The sequence below is a fragment of the Heterocephalus glaber genome, unplaced genomic scaffold, assembly GCF_053883595.1.
Source record: "Heterocephalus glaber isolate CG9 unplaced genomic scaffold, H.glaber_assembly_v1.0 deba00000943, whole genome shotgun sequence".
In the NCBI taxonomy this organism is placed as follows: domain Eukaryota; kingdom Metazoa; phylum Chordata; class Mammalia; order Rodentia; family Bathyergidae; genus Heterocephalus; species Heterocephalus glaber.
The window spans coordinates 9,718,917-9,735,934 of record NW_028258175.1 but is presented as its reverse complement, the minus strand read 5'-3'; the positions used below and the strand labels follow the sequence as shown (position 1 = coordinate 9,735,934).

The window sequence follows — 17,018 nt, the reverse complement described above, 5'->3', positions numbered from 1 at the left end:
TCTAACATAAATCTAATCCAAACATGCTTAGGAAAACATTGTGCCATTTGTTCTTCTATTATTGTGCCTTTTGCTTTATTGTATCATGTATTCAAACTGCCAGCAGAGCTTGTGCTTACTATATTTTCACCAGAGGATTAAAAACCTGACAAACTAGTGTAACAGGCTCAGAGATGTTAGAAATTCAGAAACCATGAGCCTGATCCTTCCATCCCATCACGCATGAAGCAGCCCCCACCCCCACTCCCACCCCGCAGACAAAGGCAGGACCTGCAGTAGAGAAGACAAAGTTCTAGACAAAAATTTCAAGACAGTTACACAGAGAAGCTGAGGTCAACATCAAATTTGGAATATTTAAACTATTTCCACAATGCAGACAATTAAGTGCGTTGCTGTGGGCGATGGTGCTGTTGGTAAAACATGTCTCCTGATCTCTTATACAACAAACAAATTTCCATCTGGATATGTACCAACTGTTTTTGACAACTATGCAGTCAGAGTTATGATTGGTGGAGAGCCATACACTCTTGGGCTTTTTGATAGTGCAGGACAAGAGGATTATGACAGACTATGACCATTGAGTTATCCACAAACAGATGTATTTCTAGTCTGTTTTTCAGTGGTCTCCATCCTCATTTGAAAATGTGAAAGAAAAGTGGGTGGCTGAGATAACTCACCACTGTCCAAAGACTCCTTTCTTGCTTGTTGGGACCCAAATTGATCTCAGAGATGACCCCTCTACTACTGAGAAACTTGCCAAGAACAAACAGAAACCTATCACTCCAGAGACTGCTGAAAAGCTGGCCCGAGATCTGAAGGCTGTCAAGTATGTGGAGTGTTCTGCACTCACACAGAAAGGCCTAAAGGATGGGTTTGATGAAGCAATATGGGCTGCCCTGGAACCTCCAGAACCGAAGAAGAGCCGCAGGTGTGTGCTGCTATGAACATTTCTCCAGGTCCCTTTCTGCACAGCTGGTGTCGGCATCATACTAAAAGCAATGTTTAAATCCAACTAAAGATTAAAAATTAAAATTCGTTTCTGCAATAATGACAAGTGCCCTTCACCTAGCCACATGCACTCGTGTGAGACAAGGCCAATAGGTATGGCCCCACCCCCCACCCCCAGTACTAGTTAATTTTGAGTAATTGTGATTGTCAGAAAAGTGATCAGTACTAGTTTTTGATTTGTTGTTTCAAAAAAACTTTTTTTGTTATTGTTTAAAAAGTAAGGCATGCTTGTGATGACTCTGTAACAGACTAATTTGAATTGTTGAAGCTGCTCCCTGGTTCCACTTGAGAGTAATCTGGGACATCTTAGTATTTTTTTTTTCCCTTCTTTTTTGGGGGGAAGTGAGTGTGGGGGTTTGTTTTTTGGTCTTGTTTTTTTAATTCATTAACCAGTGGAAAGCCCTTAGGGGAGGAGGTCGGATTGATTCCACATTCCACTTCCTAGATCTAGTTTAGAAAACTGTGTTCCCTACCTGGTGCTCTTAGGAAGGAGTATAGTAAATGCCTCATTTAATACTATACTCCTTTTTGAAAGTTGCCTTTTTTCTCTCCACCCTTGAGTAGATCCAGTATTTGATGAAACTCATGGAAGTGGGTGGAAGATGTCTTCCCCCTCCTCTTTTCTAGGATGCACTCTATATGTGACTGTGACTTTCAAGGAAATTTGTTTGCCATTTGCTAATTTCTTTTTTGAAGTTAATTTAACTTCTTTCACTGATAAATGAAGAAAAGTATTGCATTTTTTGAAATACACCAAATGGATTGAGTTTGTAATTAAAAAATTTTCCCCGTCAGTCATTGTCTTATATGCTTAGCATAGGTTTGCAACTCAGTGGTGTTTGGTGTTCCTAGAACCCAGCTGAAAATCTTACACACAGAGGAAATATTAGGGGTGGTGCTACAAGACAGATACCTGAGGGATAACTGGCATCCTTTCAGGTTATGAGGATGCAGGCCTGCTTCATTAAGAAGCTGGGGGGCGGGGGGGGGGAGAACACTTACCAACATGGGGACCAGCTAGGGAAATCCCCTTATTTCTGTTTTGCAAATGAGGAACCCTATAGCAACCGGTTGAGGCTCTCTAGTTTAATAAAGATCATACAAGGAGTCTTGTGAAGACTGTTTTAGTAAGTGTTAATAGGGATTTTATCAGCTTATTTTTGTTGCAGATTCCAGGTTTTAAAAATGTTTAGGTAATTTTTTTCACCTTCCCCAAAACCCTAATACTTGTAGATTACATTAGTGTCGAACCAGTGCTTTCTCATGTCTCAATCTTTGTCTATGCATTCTTTTCGGATGTATTAAACAAAAGCCCTTCACACACACAAAAAAAGACAGATACAGCTGAAACAACCAGGCAAACCCTTTGCTGGCTTGCCACAGCCTGTGGATGAAGAAAGAAATGTTTAGGAACGTACCCTAGGCTATTCACGATGCAGCTTCTTTCTTTCTGTGAAACTTGCTGGGCCTCAACATCAGCAGGTCCTCAGAATGTTCACATTGAACAGTGGTGTTGTCGACTATTCATGGATAACCTTGTGGTCCTCATATTGATTAGGATTCTTTCTTTTTTTTAATTTGGAAATAAAAGGGCCAGACTGTCAGTTGTAAGCAAAAGAACCATGAGTCACATTTACTTAAGCAAAATGAAGACATTGTTGGATTATGCAGTTGGACAGCTCGGGGATGTCAGAAGCTTCAGATGCGACTGGTTCCCAGGGACTCATGTGACATTACTAGGACCCAAGGGCTTACGTCCTTCAGCTCTTCTTTGCCTGCATTGTTGTTGTCGGTAAACCATCTCCTTAGATTGACAAAAAGGTCCCTGGGAATGGTCGCTTCACATCCTGTAAATTTAGCCAAGCCAGAGGAAGGCAGTGCCTTGTTTAAAATATACTAGAAAAGTTTCAAGTATCTATTAGAAATTTGCATCATGAGAAATTAGAATACTACATATGAATAACTTAGTTGAATGTCTCTATGGGAAAGTCCACTGGTCTAACAACACTGGACCCTCATTGGTAAGTTGCAACCATGTTCAGAGAGGGTCCTCTTGACGCAGGACCTATGCTCTCCAAGTAATGAACTGATCTCCATCATCTTGTTGTCTCCTAAACCCAGGAGCCAGACATCAATTCTTATTTACCATTATGTTTTCATTGTTTTGTTTTAGAAGCAAAGTATTTCTTTGTGAAAACATCTTTAAGAAAATTGGATTAATTAATGAACCCTGGGAAAACCATGAGTTTTCTTGCACCTGCTCTGCTTTAACTGTGTTCATTGTCCACTTGGCCTCTGAAGGCATAGACATTGGAGCCTCCAAAGGAAGGTAGTCCTACTTTAACTGTGTGGTGCTTGGGGGACCCTACTGTGCTTAGAAAACTAGGATCTAGGGATGGACAAAGGAGGCAGGAAGAATGAAAGCACCTATGAATATTCATCCACAAATTGAATATTCCATCTCCACTCAACCAAAACCAAATTCTCTGCCCAACATGTAGTCCACATGGCTCTTTATGATTGTCTAATGGCAGATATAGGAAATGCATTTCTCATTTTTTAAGCCAGTTATCCCATCATCCACTTGAGATGGGGTTAAAGCCATCTCCATCTATTTTAAGAAGATATTGCTGTAGGTTGCTATGTGCTTTCAACAAATTCCTTTCCAGGATCAAAATGATTCACTGAGTGCTTTTTGCCTGGAACCAACAAAAATTTTAATTAATTCAAATAAATTTATCTTCGTATCTTTTGTATAAGTCCTAGTGCCATAAAATATCTATAACAGGAACCAAATCCAATTTGATTAAGTTATTGATTATTTCTTTGGATTCATCCATGATCTACTGATCTATTGATTGAGTCTTTATTGGTGTAGTGGCCACAGTTAACTCTTTTTAACATAAAGAAGGATGAATGTTATTTCTCCACATTTGACTTGTAAAGTTGGTTCAATAAAGGTTAAATTACATGCATGAATGCACCTGGACAAGTCTGAGCAGAGTAGCCACAAAGTCTTGCCCTAGCTCTCGGAAAGGGGAAAACCAGGGGACTTTTGATCAAGAAGACTGTAGTTTGAAACCTCTCCCTTCAGTATTTAACTATAATTAGCGAGAACCATCCATATGCTGACTCTTCTCGGCCAGATGGGTGGTTGTCAGGCGGCACATGATCTTTGCTTCACTTTGAAAGAGACATGAGTAATCCTAGGGATATTAATCCAACAAAAGCTATATTTGTCTTCATTTTTTTTTGTTGATAGCACATTTCTATTTCTTCTCTAGGCTTCAAGGGATAAAAGACAAAAGCTATAAGATAGTCTTTCTCAGAGCCTAAGAGCAAGACCGTGGTTCCTACTGGAATCCACAGCCCTATCCTCAACTGGCCTCAGCAATCCTCAAAGGCACAAAGTATCAGATCATCATGGGATGTCAGAGCCTTATAGACTGTCCAGGAAATTTGACAGAGAAGGAGACTGAGGCTCAGGTAAAGTATGTGACTGGTTCAAAACAAGTTGAGGATGGGGCTGGACAGTCACGTGTAAGGTGACATCTTTTTCCTCTTCTGAGGCAGCATGTTTCTTTCCTTCTCAACATATCAAAAATTCTACACTTACCCTAGGAGACTACATTACCTTTAAAAAGAGGCAGAGGGCAGGTATAGAAAGTGTATCTGTGGTGGAAGTGGAATTAGAAAGTAATCAGGATTTGAGGTATTGTAACAACCTACTCTATTTATCTCCTTTGGCCCAGAAGCTTTCTCCCTGATCACATCTCTCATCTCTTAACTCCATTATCCTCTCCTACTGTTTTAATTAGTCCTCTTCATAATTTATGGGACACAACTCAGAGAAAGCCAGTCTGATTAGTCTTCTTAATATTCACCAAGCCAACTGGCCACCTTCCTTTGTGTCAGGTGATCTCAGAGTTCATCGACCAGCCAATGGGTGAGCTACAGACATTCCCTTGGTCCAGTCAGAAGTGTTCCCCAGGAAAGAGCAGCTCGACTGAGCAGAAGATGTGAGTGCAGCCTGGTCAGCTGGTAAGAGGATATTGAGTATGGGGAGCACTTTTGGTTATAAATAGAAATGTCCGTTCTAGGACTTTATTAATAACATTCTTTATTAAAATAATAATATATTTTTATTGACCACTTCCTGGCACCTCTAAAATGCTTTATGTTTATTTTCTTATTCAATCTTAATGTAATCCCGAAGGATACCTACTGTTGTCCTTATTTTACAGATAAGGAAATGGGGGCTCAAAGAGGTCATTAGCTGCTTAAGATAACTCTATTATATCTTTTTTAAATGCTATATTGACCCGGTTTTGAGACTCTGGCTAGATATTAGTCAGTTTTCCTTCCTGGTCAGTTGGTTAAGCCCAGCTTGTAACCACCAACCTTATTGGTATCTCATATTCTGGGTCAATCCATTCATCCTAATTGCTCAAGGGCTAGGTACCAGACAGTCAGCACAGTCCCTGTGCCCCAGAGCATACTGAAATTATCCAAACAAGCAAACCCTAAGCCTGCTTAACCTGCCTCACCTTTTCCCTCTCACAAAAACCACAATAAAGTCTTTCGTCCACAGTCCCCCTGCTCCATCTGCCTTCGGACTGAGACTGGTGATTCTGCTGAGTAGCCCTGTAACTATGAGTACAACAAAAAATGAAACTCCCTTGAATCCTGACTACTTTCTGATTCCACTTCCACCATAGATACACTTTCTGTACCTACCCCCTGCCTCCTTCTAAAGGTAATGTAGTCTCCTAGGGTAAGCATAGAATTTTTGATATTTTGAGAATGAAACTTCTAGTTCCTCACTCTTGATGTTTGTCTGGCGTCACCATACCTCACCCAAATCAGTAGAGTTAAAAGAGTAACACAGCTGGTGAGAGGTGGAACCATGCACACAGATGTGCCTCATGACCTCTCATTCACCCAGGAGTGTGTCTTCCAGGGAATGGGTGCCACCAACTTGCAGCTGTGGGTAGACTCTGGACTTTGGGCAGTCTCTACAAAGAGCTCCAGAAGCTCCTTGCAAGAGTTGGGTTCTGTGAGTCTCTCTCAGTTCACTGAAAAGAAAGTTTTGTGCTATTATCTGTTTGTTTCTACAAAGAGGGAATTGTCTATGTCTTGTACTCTGAGTAACTACTTTGAAAATGATGATGCACAGTATATTAACTAGTGTTATTCTATTATTATTTTGTTATGACATTTTGTTTTCTTTTTTTATAAAATTAAAAGGAGTTTTCTTTGGCATGTTTTACCTCCTGTTCTGGTCTTTTTTGAGTCTGGATACTTAATAGAGCCTACCTTGTGCATCCTTGATATCAGGTAAAAGTTTTCGCCAGCACAACCTGGTAAGCTTTGTGCTATCTTTATTATTGTTGTTGTTATTTTGCATTTTATCAATAATAAAGTCTTTAAAAAGTCTTGAAAACCTTAATGGCTCAAAGCAGAAACCTCTGCTATGATACAAGAAGAAAAGATTCAAAACAGGGATAGTCCACGTCTGTGACTATGGGTAAGACACTTGGTCTTTCTGAATCTCAGTGTCTTTGTACACAAAACAAGGACAATACTTCCTACCTGCCTGAGTTATTGAGAAGACAGAATGAGGAAATGTCCATGGTAGTGCCTTGGAGAATTCCTAGCACCCAGTACATGTTCAGTAAACATTGATATCCTACCCCAAATAATTCCTCTTAGGCATCATCACTGAGCTATTCATCTAGCTTAGACCTTCAATAATCATCCATCATTCTTGTTCTTTGCCCTAAAGACATTGCCTGGGCTCTTTCTTTGCCATGGGTATTATCTCTGAATCTGATTCATCACCTTCTTACTCTCCCATTTCCCCCACAACTAGTCCTTTATACTTATAACCCAACTTTTCTTCCACACTATGACCATTAGATTTTTGGGTGATTGACTCTCCTCATCTTTTCTCCATCAGAAATATAACTGTTAGGCTAAATGCTCTCTTTTCCTGAGTTAGAGATACCAAACATTTTAAAAATTGAAGGTTGACTGTGCTGGTGTGGTTTTAACTGAGTTTTGTTTTTAGGTTTCTTTGGGGTTTTTTGTTGCCAGAATCAAACTTGGGACCTTGCACTTGTGAGGCAGGTGGCAGAACCACTGTTCACTGAGTTTTTGATATGGCAATCTGAGTCCATATTTAGTGGAAAAGAATTCCATGATTGATTAGCCATGTCTCCCTGGGCACAGAGTGGATAGTGATGGTCCATATTCCATCTCTATGCTTATCACCTTGATTTTCCCCACAATCTTTCTACAATTATTGACACATTATTCTGATGGTCAGGATACAGGAGAAATCGTGGGGAGGTACTGATGCATAAACCTCTGTTGCTACTCAACATCACTCAAATGCTCTACTTCCTGGTTCATTAGATGCTCTACCTTTATGTAAAAACATGTGTGGTGTGATTCACTCATTATTGCATAAGGAAAACACACCCACCCAACCATCTTTCCTGGGTAGCCAAAAGAATTAGGACATTAGAGTCTCCATCTTATTGTTGCTATTATTATTTTTGCAATTATGGGGATTTAATCGTGGGCCTCACACATCATAGGCAAATGCTCTGCCTTTGAGCTACATTCCCAACACTTTATTTTGGGAAAGGGTCTCAGTATGTGGGCCCCAAACTCATGGTCCTTCTGCATCAGCCTCAGCATGTGGAGCTGAGATTATAGGTGCATGCCACCATGCCTAGATTTCTCCATCTCTTTCAAATGTTTTTAATAACCCATGCAATTAGATACAAAACTCTACAAATACGTTACACCTGTTTCATCCTTGAGGCTACAATTATAGTAGCATTATTAATACTTACACTTTAGGGAATACCTTCTCCTGTCTTCTCGACACAGTGACAGATGCACTGCATATATCTTCTTATTTTACTTTATAGCAACACAAGTCAGTCCCTTTAAACAGATGAGGAATTTGTCCATATTGCACTGATCATTATTTAGTTCAGCTTGCCATGGGCAAATAAATACTCCTGTCAGTTCATTTACCCTTCACAACAAACCCAGAGGTAGAAACTCTTTACTGGTCTGTTAGGGTTTACATCTAAAATGTCCCCCGTAAGTCTCCTGAGCTCAAGGTGGGATCTGGTCACCAGGGTGTGACCTGGAAGAGTGTATCCTTGTCCCTGGCTCCTCCCTTCTCTCTCTGCTTCCTGGCTGCTCTGTGTTGAGCAGCTTTCCTTCTTCAGGCCCCTCCACCATGTCACTTCTGTCTCAGAACCAGCCAGCTGTGGACTAAACCATGAACCAAACTAAACCTCTATTCCTGAGCATTTTGTCCAAAGTGATGGTAAAGTGATTAATACACAATCCCATTTTACTGAGAGGAAAAGTGAAGCCCAGAGCAATGAAGACCCCACCACTAGCAGAACCCAAATTCCAAATCACGAGGAGGGAGTTTTTTCTTCCCACCATCAGCCATTTGGATCCATTAGGGTGGCTGGTGATTAACAATAGCTCAGACTTCAGACAGTGGGGCCAATGGCCACCAAAGGGGACATCCTTCTCCTTAAGAGTGGTGGAAACATGAAAGACTCCAAGAAAGAGGAAACTAAACACAATTTGTTGGCTAGTGACAAATGTCTATCCCTAGTGAGGAGAGAAAGATTTTGTGTTCCTGTTCTTGATGGAAACTTGAGGGAATGTTGGCCTCAAAATCTAAAGTTCTAAAAACCCCAGCTACCATCTGCATGCAAGCTGTGCATTTGAACAGGAAACAGAAAAATAAAATGGAATAAGCACATGCAAAAACAGGAAAACATAATGAAAAGGTTGATCCACTTACCTTTGTGGCTATAGTAACAACAGAGACAGTTTGGAGCTAAATAAGATGACCTTTTCTGGATCAAGTTCTTTACTATCCTTTGCAACAAGATTGTGCACTTTTAGCAAGGAAGTGCAAATTAGAAATTATATAAGCAAGTAGAAGCCTTGGAAAAGTAATCCCTCCCTACACCATACTTCTACTCCTTTTTGCTCCTAAATTTGGATGGTCAACTGAAGATAAGTTAGCTTATGAACCAGATATTTATGTAACAATTTTCCTTCTGTTCCCAAATGTTTACAAACATCTCTATGAACCTCTCTCATCCAAACCTTTTAGTAGGTGACTTGAAACCTGTCTCATCATCTCTTCAAAGTTAGACAATTTGTCTCTTCAAAATGATGTGCCTCTTGCCTCCAAAAGTCTGAAGTTTTAGAAAATGTCCAGAGCTTCCATCCACCCTGAGTGCCACTAAATATATATGACAGAAAGGAAGACAGACTTGAAAACCTCCCTCCCTTCTGAATATCCAGAGGGAGGTGTCTGTAACCTATATTCACCTCCATCAACTATACACCTGGGAGGAGCCTGAGACATGTTGATGATTCAATCATGATGGTAACAGGTCCCACATAACCCAAACCAGCTTCATCTTTTCCACATTACTCAAACGACCAAGAAAGGCTTTGCAACTGGAAGGGCTCTGGACCTGAAATGGCCCTCCCATGTTCTTAGCTGTGGCTTTATTTCTCTCACCTTGAAAGAAAGAAGATGGAGTGTTTGACATTTAGATGGATGTTCCCATCACAAACATGCACTTATGACCTAAGTCTGGTTCAAGACTCAGAAACATCATTCTCTTTCCCCTTTCAAAAGTGAAAGTAGCTCGTTTTGGCCTTTGACTTCTGAAGGTGGACACTGCAGGGGACCTCTTACTAAGTGAAGAAACAAGCAGAAAGGCTAGATATTTTTTAATGATAAGAACAGATTTCAAAAGAGGAGTCCATCTGGAGTAGAAAAACGCACTGGGCATCCCTGGAGTTGCTAGTGGCTCAAACCCTGGGCTTCTCTGTACCAAGAATCAATGAGAGAGCCATAAGTAACTCCAGGACAGAACATAAGCATATTCAGAGGCAAAGGGCCACTTACCTTATCGCATGTGTAATTATCCTCTGCATGAGGCTTCTAAATGCCCTTCCAGAGTCACACCCTATTGGTTTTTTTTTTTTTCATTTCCAACTTCCCCTTATTTTTCTGAGAGAGACTCACCCTGGGGATATTAGAGTTTTATCTGAATACTGCAGTTTCCTTGATGTTCTGATGAAGAGATCTTTGTCCTTGTACAGGGGAAAACATCCTTTTTGATCAAATTGGAAGCTTCTTTAGGAACACATGTGGATCTTTGAGGTAGGATAAGAACTCACTTGGCCAATTAGAGCAAACTAGTCATTCCCTGGTTATTATCTCTCTCACTTCCAGTGTTCTCTGACCTGCCCTTTCAATACTTCTTCAGCAAGAAATAGATATTCCCCTACAAGAAGCTGAACAATCCATTCAGTCTTTCACGTGTGTGGGAAGGGTCCATCATCACTTCAAAGATGTTAAAGACACTGGATGATCAACCTCTCCCAGTTTGTCTGGGTCTTTCCAAGTTCTGGCACTGGTAATCTTGAATCTTCAAAATCTTCTCAGTCTCAGGCAAACTAGGAGAGTTGATCATCCTAGAGATGCAGCTCTGCCTCTCCTAAAAGGTCTGTCTTCTCCTGTATTCCTTCAGAGGATCTTTCTGATTGTTTTACCTCTAGTGTTATCTTTTTTACTTGAAGTTTACCTCCAGCCATTTCTCTTGACTTCCGAATCTCTCCTTCCTCCCCCCAAGTACCACTATCTAATTTCTATGCCAGCCTGATTAACATGAGAGACCACTGGCTGAGGACCAAAGAGGAGGGCATCCTCTGAAAGGTGTAAGGGATGAGAGGCAGAGTGTGAAGTCCACCTGATGGGCACAGAGCACTATGCCAGCTCCTCAACATATAGCATGCAATCACCTCAACTCAGAGTGTTATCACGGTTCCCGCATTCCACACAGTTCCACGAAGGAAAGCAGAGACCACAGAGATTAAGCGACTCGTTGGAAGTCACACAGCAAGTGGACAGTGGTGCAGGAATCAGAGTCCGGCTCTTGTTTGGAGAAGAGACTGCTCCATCCAGGAGAAGGAATGTGGGATTATACATAAACCTTCCCACATGTTGAAACCCAGAAGGGAAAATGTTATACTAATGCAGGAGAGCAGATGAAGTAACAACGTTGGAAAAATGAAATATATTCATACCGCTTTTAAAAAAGAAATCACTTCAGTCACTTTGTAAGCTTTGAAACATAAAAATGTATTATGTGTAATTTGATTCACTCATAAACTTATTGTGTTTGGTGTAAAGATGTGAGAACATAAGAAGGAATGGAGTTTTGAAGAAATAGATTTTTTGAGAAAAATTAAAATTATTTCAAAAAATCATATTAAGGAGGTATTTTCTATTTTTTATCAGATGTTCACAATTCTTTTTATACTCATTAATGCTTCCCATCTTCTGTTAACGTTCAAGAGCCCTTAAACTGACCTTCTGAGGCTCCTCCACCTGCCCATGGAGCCAATAGTTAATATTACTACTCATTCCCATGACCTCTGCATGCCCTTTTTCTCTCCACCCGTGTGACACTGGGATTCTGACACTCATTTTTTTCTGGTTCTTTATCAATTTTCAGCATGTTGTCCCATTTCCAACTCAATAGCTCTTAAGGGTTCTGCCTTTTCCTAAATAACTTCTGGTGGTGCAGTGTCTGTGGTTACCGCTAGTGGTGACTGGGCATTTCACTTAGCTTGCCGGCAGCCCCAGGTCCCCAGCCCCACACATTGGCTCACCGGGCTGGCCTTGCTCTGGGACCCAGAGCTGCTACTTTGTTCCTCCCTGACCCCGGGGGCGAATGGGATGAATAATAAAGAGATATGGAGCCAGCGCTACATGCAGGCTGACAGCCAGGAGGCTCCTACCTCTAACAGGCAGAGGAGCCATGAACCTTTGGCCACCTCGCTTTTATTCACCCAAACACGGGCACAAGCAGTGAAGGTGACCCCAGGTTCGTCGGCTCTCCAATAGCCACTAGCACGTGCTCTGGTAAACAACTCAACCTCAGCTGCCTTAACTTTTCCCTAATGTGCGGTCACCCCCGAGTGCGGCCTTTCTCCTTTGTGCTCACAGAGGAGGCCAGTTGGGCCTTAATTCTCCTCTGGTCCTAGACAGTAGCTGAGTGCTGAAATAGGCCAAATGTTAGTCAGAGGACTGTCTCTTTTAGACATGGAGGGATGAGCCCAGGGAGCTGCCCCCTTACCTCACCTGTGCAGCTGACAGCCGCTGTCCTACCCTAGGGTGCTGGTGTGATAAGCGTATTGTACAGTAGATATCATTCCCTCAACTTCAATGGCCAAGTGCTTGTCCCTGCTGACCCCCAAATGAGGCGCAGGCCTTTAAGGGACCTTCAGAGGAATTTGGCCTGAAGACTGGAAATAACTTAGATACCCACAATCTGAATTGCTTAAATTACAGTGAATGTATAAAATGGAAGACTATGCAGTAACCTCAATAGCAAGATAGAGTCATGTCTACCGAAAATAGTACAATTTAATGAATATTGAGTGAGGAAAGCAAAATACAGAAGAGTGTGGAAATTTGCTCCATTAATACATGAAAGGGGTGTAGAAAGGAATGATGGATATATATTTGTACTTTCACAAAATACCTCTGAAAAGATGCCTAAAAATACAATAATAGAAAGGTGTCCCAGATTCTAAAATGTGAAGAGCGGGAGGGACTTAATTTTCACTGGTTATGTTTTTATGCTACCTATTTTTAAATTTTTATTAGTATATATCTGTGATACATAAAATTACATTAAATACTACCTATCTTTGGAAGTCATTTTCAAGTATCATCTCTTTACAAGTATCAAGATAGCTAGATATAGAAGTAAATGAAAATATAAAGGTACTTCGACATTATGTGCATTCAGGAAGTATATCATTAATAAAATGAAAAAAAATCCTATTTATTAAGTCACCCACTTAATAAAAGGCAGCATGCATATACTTGAGTGAACCTAAAAATTTTTACCTTTGAGGGAGAAAAGCAGATGAGTTTTCTGCTTCTCAGAATGTGCCTCTTAATGGTCCCCTTCGCCATTTAGTCATTTCTACAGATATTCCCTGGGAACTTACTTTATGTGCACACAGAGATGGATACTTTTGCTGCAGAATGACTGAGAGAGTCTGGATCTCATAGTTTATCAGGGAGGGAGACACTTTAAACATTACTATGGTTCAGTGTAATAAATGCTTAACTCAAAGACATTGGGGAATGATTTACCAAACAAATTATCTGAAGTCTAGAGAATTGCTCAATTTCAGAGCCCAAAGTAAACTTAGGAATCAGTTAATTCTATTATTTCATGAAAAAGTCCAGGAGGCAGATTGAACCAAGTCTATACAAAGTGGCAGAACCGAGATTTTTGAGCCAAACTCACACATATTTCCCTTCATAAGGTCAATGTTGAACCTAACCACTGAATTTGATTCAGTTCTCATCCAACTCAGTTTGCGATCAGAATCATGGAAAGAACCAAGTTTGTGAACCGAGGCATCACTTCAATTCTGCTGTGTAACATCCTAATGTTTCACCAGCACGCACTAGTAAACATTTGTTTAGCTCATGCTCTGTGGATTACCTGGGGATAGGCTAGGGACTAGCTGGACTCACTCTGCTCTGTTCCATGTGCCTCTCATCATTCTCCTGAAATTGAGGCCATACAAGAGAGCAGAGAGAAGCACAGGACCTTGTATGCCATAGTCTTGGAACTGGCACAGTGTTACTTCTTCCATTCTACTGGCTAGTGATAATCACATGGCTGAATGCAAATTAGAGAGATGGGTTTACAGAAACTACTCCTTTGTTGAAACAAAGTGAAAAGTTATATTACAAAATGTGGAGCTGGAGCAAAAGGTGACTGATTAGAGTCAACAATGTAATCTATGATATGGACGCTAACCCATATCCCTTAGTCACACTCCAGTAGAGTAGACTTCCTCTTAGAGGGAAAGTTGTGAGTAAGGGAAAGTTGAAACACACTGGTGAATAGGGAGACCTATAGCCTATGCACGTGTAATCACTCTGGGATTGTCAAGGAAGAGCTGACCAGTCTTAGAAATCTGACATTTAGAAGTTGGTCTTTTCCTTCCATTTTTATTGGGTTTTTTTGTTGTTGTTTGTTTGTTTTTTGGTACCAGGGATCGAACTCAGGACTTTGCGCTTGCGAGGCAGGCGGCGGAACCACTGAGCTAAACCCCCGGCCCTACTTCCATTTTTTGATCTGTTCCAATATACTTAGGGTTCTGCAGGGCTGTGCAAGTGTTAGAAGGGGCATTGTTGAGGGGCTCGTCCTCCAAGTTCACTTAGGTACTGAGAATAAGGGAAAGGTAGCAGAGGTGTATTTAGGAGAGGAGGAGAACGGACAGTTGCTCTCTTCTCACATAAATTTCAGAGGTGGAATCTTCCATTGCTGTTCAAAACGAGTATGTGATATGACAATGTAGTTCAATATTTGTAGATGGTAGTGTCAAAGTACAACTTTGAATCCCCCACCCACCCACACAAAGATAAATGCTATGTCTTTTTATGAGCTTATTAATCTACTAAGCAAAGGCACAGGCTCCACCTGAAGCAAGGCCCTGGGCTCTTCCTCTCTGGTTAAGATTTGCCTGTGCCATCTATGTGCAGTGGGCACACAAAAGAACTGGTAGACCCTGGCTGGAGGAATAGCAACCTGGATTGTTACTTTTACAGCGATCACATCTGGTATTTCCCAGAGGCAAGACTTCTGAAAATTGGTAAACACTATGGCAAGAACTAAAATAACTTCTATCATGCTGCTGAACACCTAAATTGTATACAATGTTGCTGGGTAAGAAGCAAATTTGTCTGTTGGGTGTTAAGTAGGTTGTGGCTGGGATAAATGGGTGGCAAAAACATTCTGAGATGATTCACTGAGTTACTAATAAAGCACCGAAAGGAGAAAGGCAAAAATAATAACTATCCATATATGGAAGTCTGATGATGTGCTGGGTGTCTTACTAGGTCATATTCCTCACTACCTCATTACAGTAGCAACAGACACATGACCCAGTATCAGCCAATCAGACTCTCCTGGGAGTCTGACTCTTGAGTAAAGTGCTGTGACAACATTGGAAACTATGGAGCTTTGTTTATTCCAATGAAGATGCCTAAGTAAGACCGTTGTGATGGTGATTTTATGTATCAACTTGACTGGACCACAGGATACCCAGGTATTTGGCCAGACAATATTCCTGATGTGTTTCTGGATAAAAATAATTTTTGAATGGGTGGACTGAGTAATGCAGGTTGCCCTCTCTAATGTGGGCAATGACCCTTCAATCCATTGAAGGTAAAAAAAATTTAAAAGGCATGATAAGAGAGATTTTACTCTCTCTCTATCTAACTGATTTTGAACTGGAACATCTGTCTCTTCCTTCATGAGGACTAGAAATTAACATCATTGGCTCTACTGGTTCTCAGGCCTTTGGATTCAGACTAGAACCAGTCCTCCAGCTCTGCTGGATCTCCGTGGTAGAACCTGGGACTTCTCAGTTCCTATAATTGCACCAATCAATTCCTCTAATAGAGGGAGGGGGCATAGGGATTGACATAAGGATAGAGACAGAAGTTTATCTCCTACTGGTTCTGCTTCTATGGAAAACCACAATTAATATAACCATGGAGAAGCTCATGCTGCTACCAGTCTCTTGGATATGCCCAGATACTTGGTACTGTCTGCTTCCAACCATACTGGAAGCTACTCCTTATTTTTCTAATTAATTAATTTTTGTTTAAACAATCAAGAGCCAGAGTCCAATGCATGTGACCAAAGAATCATAGATGATAAGGCAAGCCCAGTAGGAATATAATTACTATGCTCCTTTACAGGTTAAAAAGCCCTGAAATCCATAAATATGAAATTGCTCAACTGGTCACACAGCTAGTGAGCACCAGAGACAGCATCACAGCCAGAATCTGAACCAGTCTCCCTGTGTCTACGGCCTATGTTCTTTCCCCTTTTCTCCTTGGTGTTGCCAGTCAGAAGGTGGCAGAACAGATGCTAGAAACATGGCTGGAACCCATATGTGGCTTTTCACCAATTCTTAAGCTTTAGAAACTTCCAAAGCCATCTTCCTGACTCAGTTGGAGCAAAGAAGACACTAAGATATCAAAGAGTAATAGATAAATGGGTGGTCAGTTCTCATTTGGTGCTAAACTTGTGGATTCCCACTAAAACACTAGTGAGGAGTCTGCCACTTAAGGGAGGTGGAAGGCAGTGTATCTGTTGGGTCGACTCTGGGTGTGTATTTTGTGAGAATTCACTGCTAGGCTGACTCATGGCCATAAAACTGATCATAACATTTCATTTCCAAAAGGGCATTTGTTATAAATTGAAAAATAATGAGCATCCACATTCATTGAACCTTTATTTTATGCTAGGCACTGTCCTAAATCTTTTCCATAGATTATTTCATTTAATTATCACATTGATATCACCATTTTACTCCTAATTTTAGAAAATAAAAACTGAACAGAAAATTAAATAACTTTAATAAGATCTCTGAACTGGGGTTTCAACCCAGACAATCTAGTTTTTTGGGTTCTTTTGTTTTTCTTTTTTTGGTACTGGGGATCAAATTCAGGCCCTTCTGCTTGCGAGGCAGGCAGTGGAACCACTGAGCTAAATCCCCGGCCCAACAATCTAGTTCTTAAGCAAAAGAATGTTCTGGGACTCTGAAATGATTGTATCAGGAAACGTCTGTCTGTACCCCTGCTTCTTGCAGTGATGGTCCAGACCTTGGGAAAACATGAATGAAGACATTGGCTGGCAGCATCTCAGTTGTATTGACTGTGTACCATTTGCCATGATCGTGACCTAGGACTTGAAAACTTTGCAGGCCAGGTTTAATCCACCAAGATTTGATCATTCCAATTTACAATCATGTTCCCAATCTCCCCTATCCCACTGAATTTTGTCCCTTCTTGAAATACAATTTTGCAACCACGAATCTCTCTAGGATGG

The 17,018-nt window shown here is 40.9% G+C and overlaps 1 pseudogene; it reads left to right on the top strand.

Moving 5' to 3' along the window:
* Positions 1-358: 358 nt before the first annotated feature.
* Positions 359-1,111, top strand: LOC101718372 (cell division control protein 42 homolog pseudogene; annotated as a pseudogene).
* Positions 1,112-17,018: the final 15,907 nt, after the last annotated feature.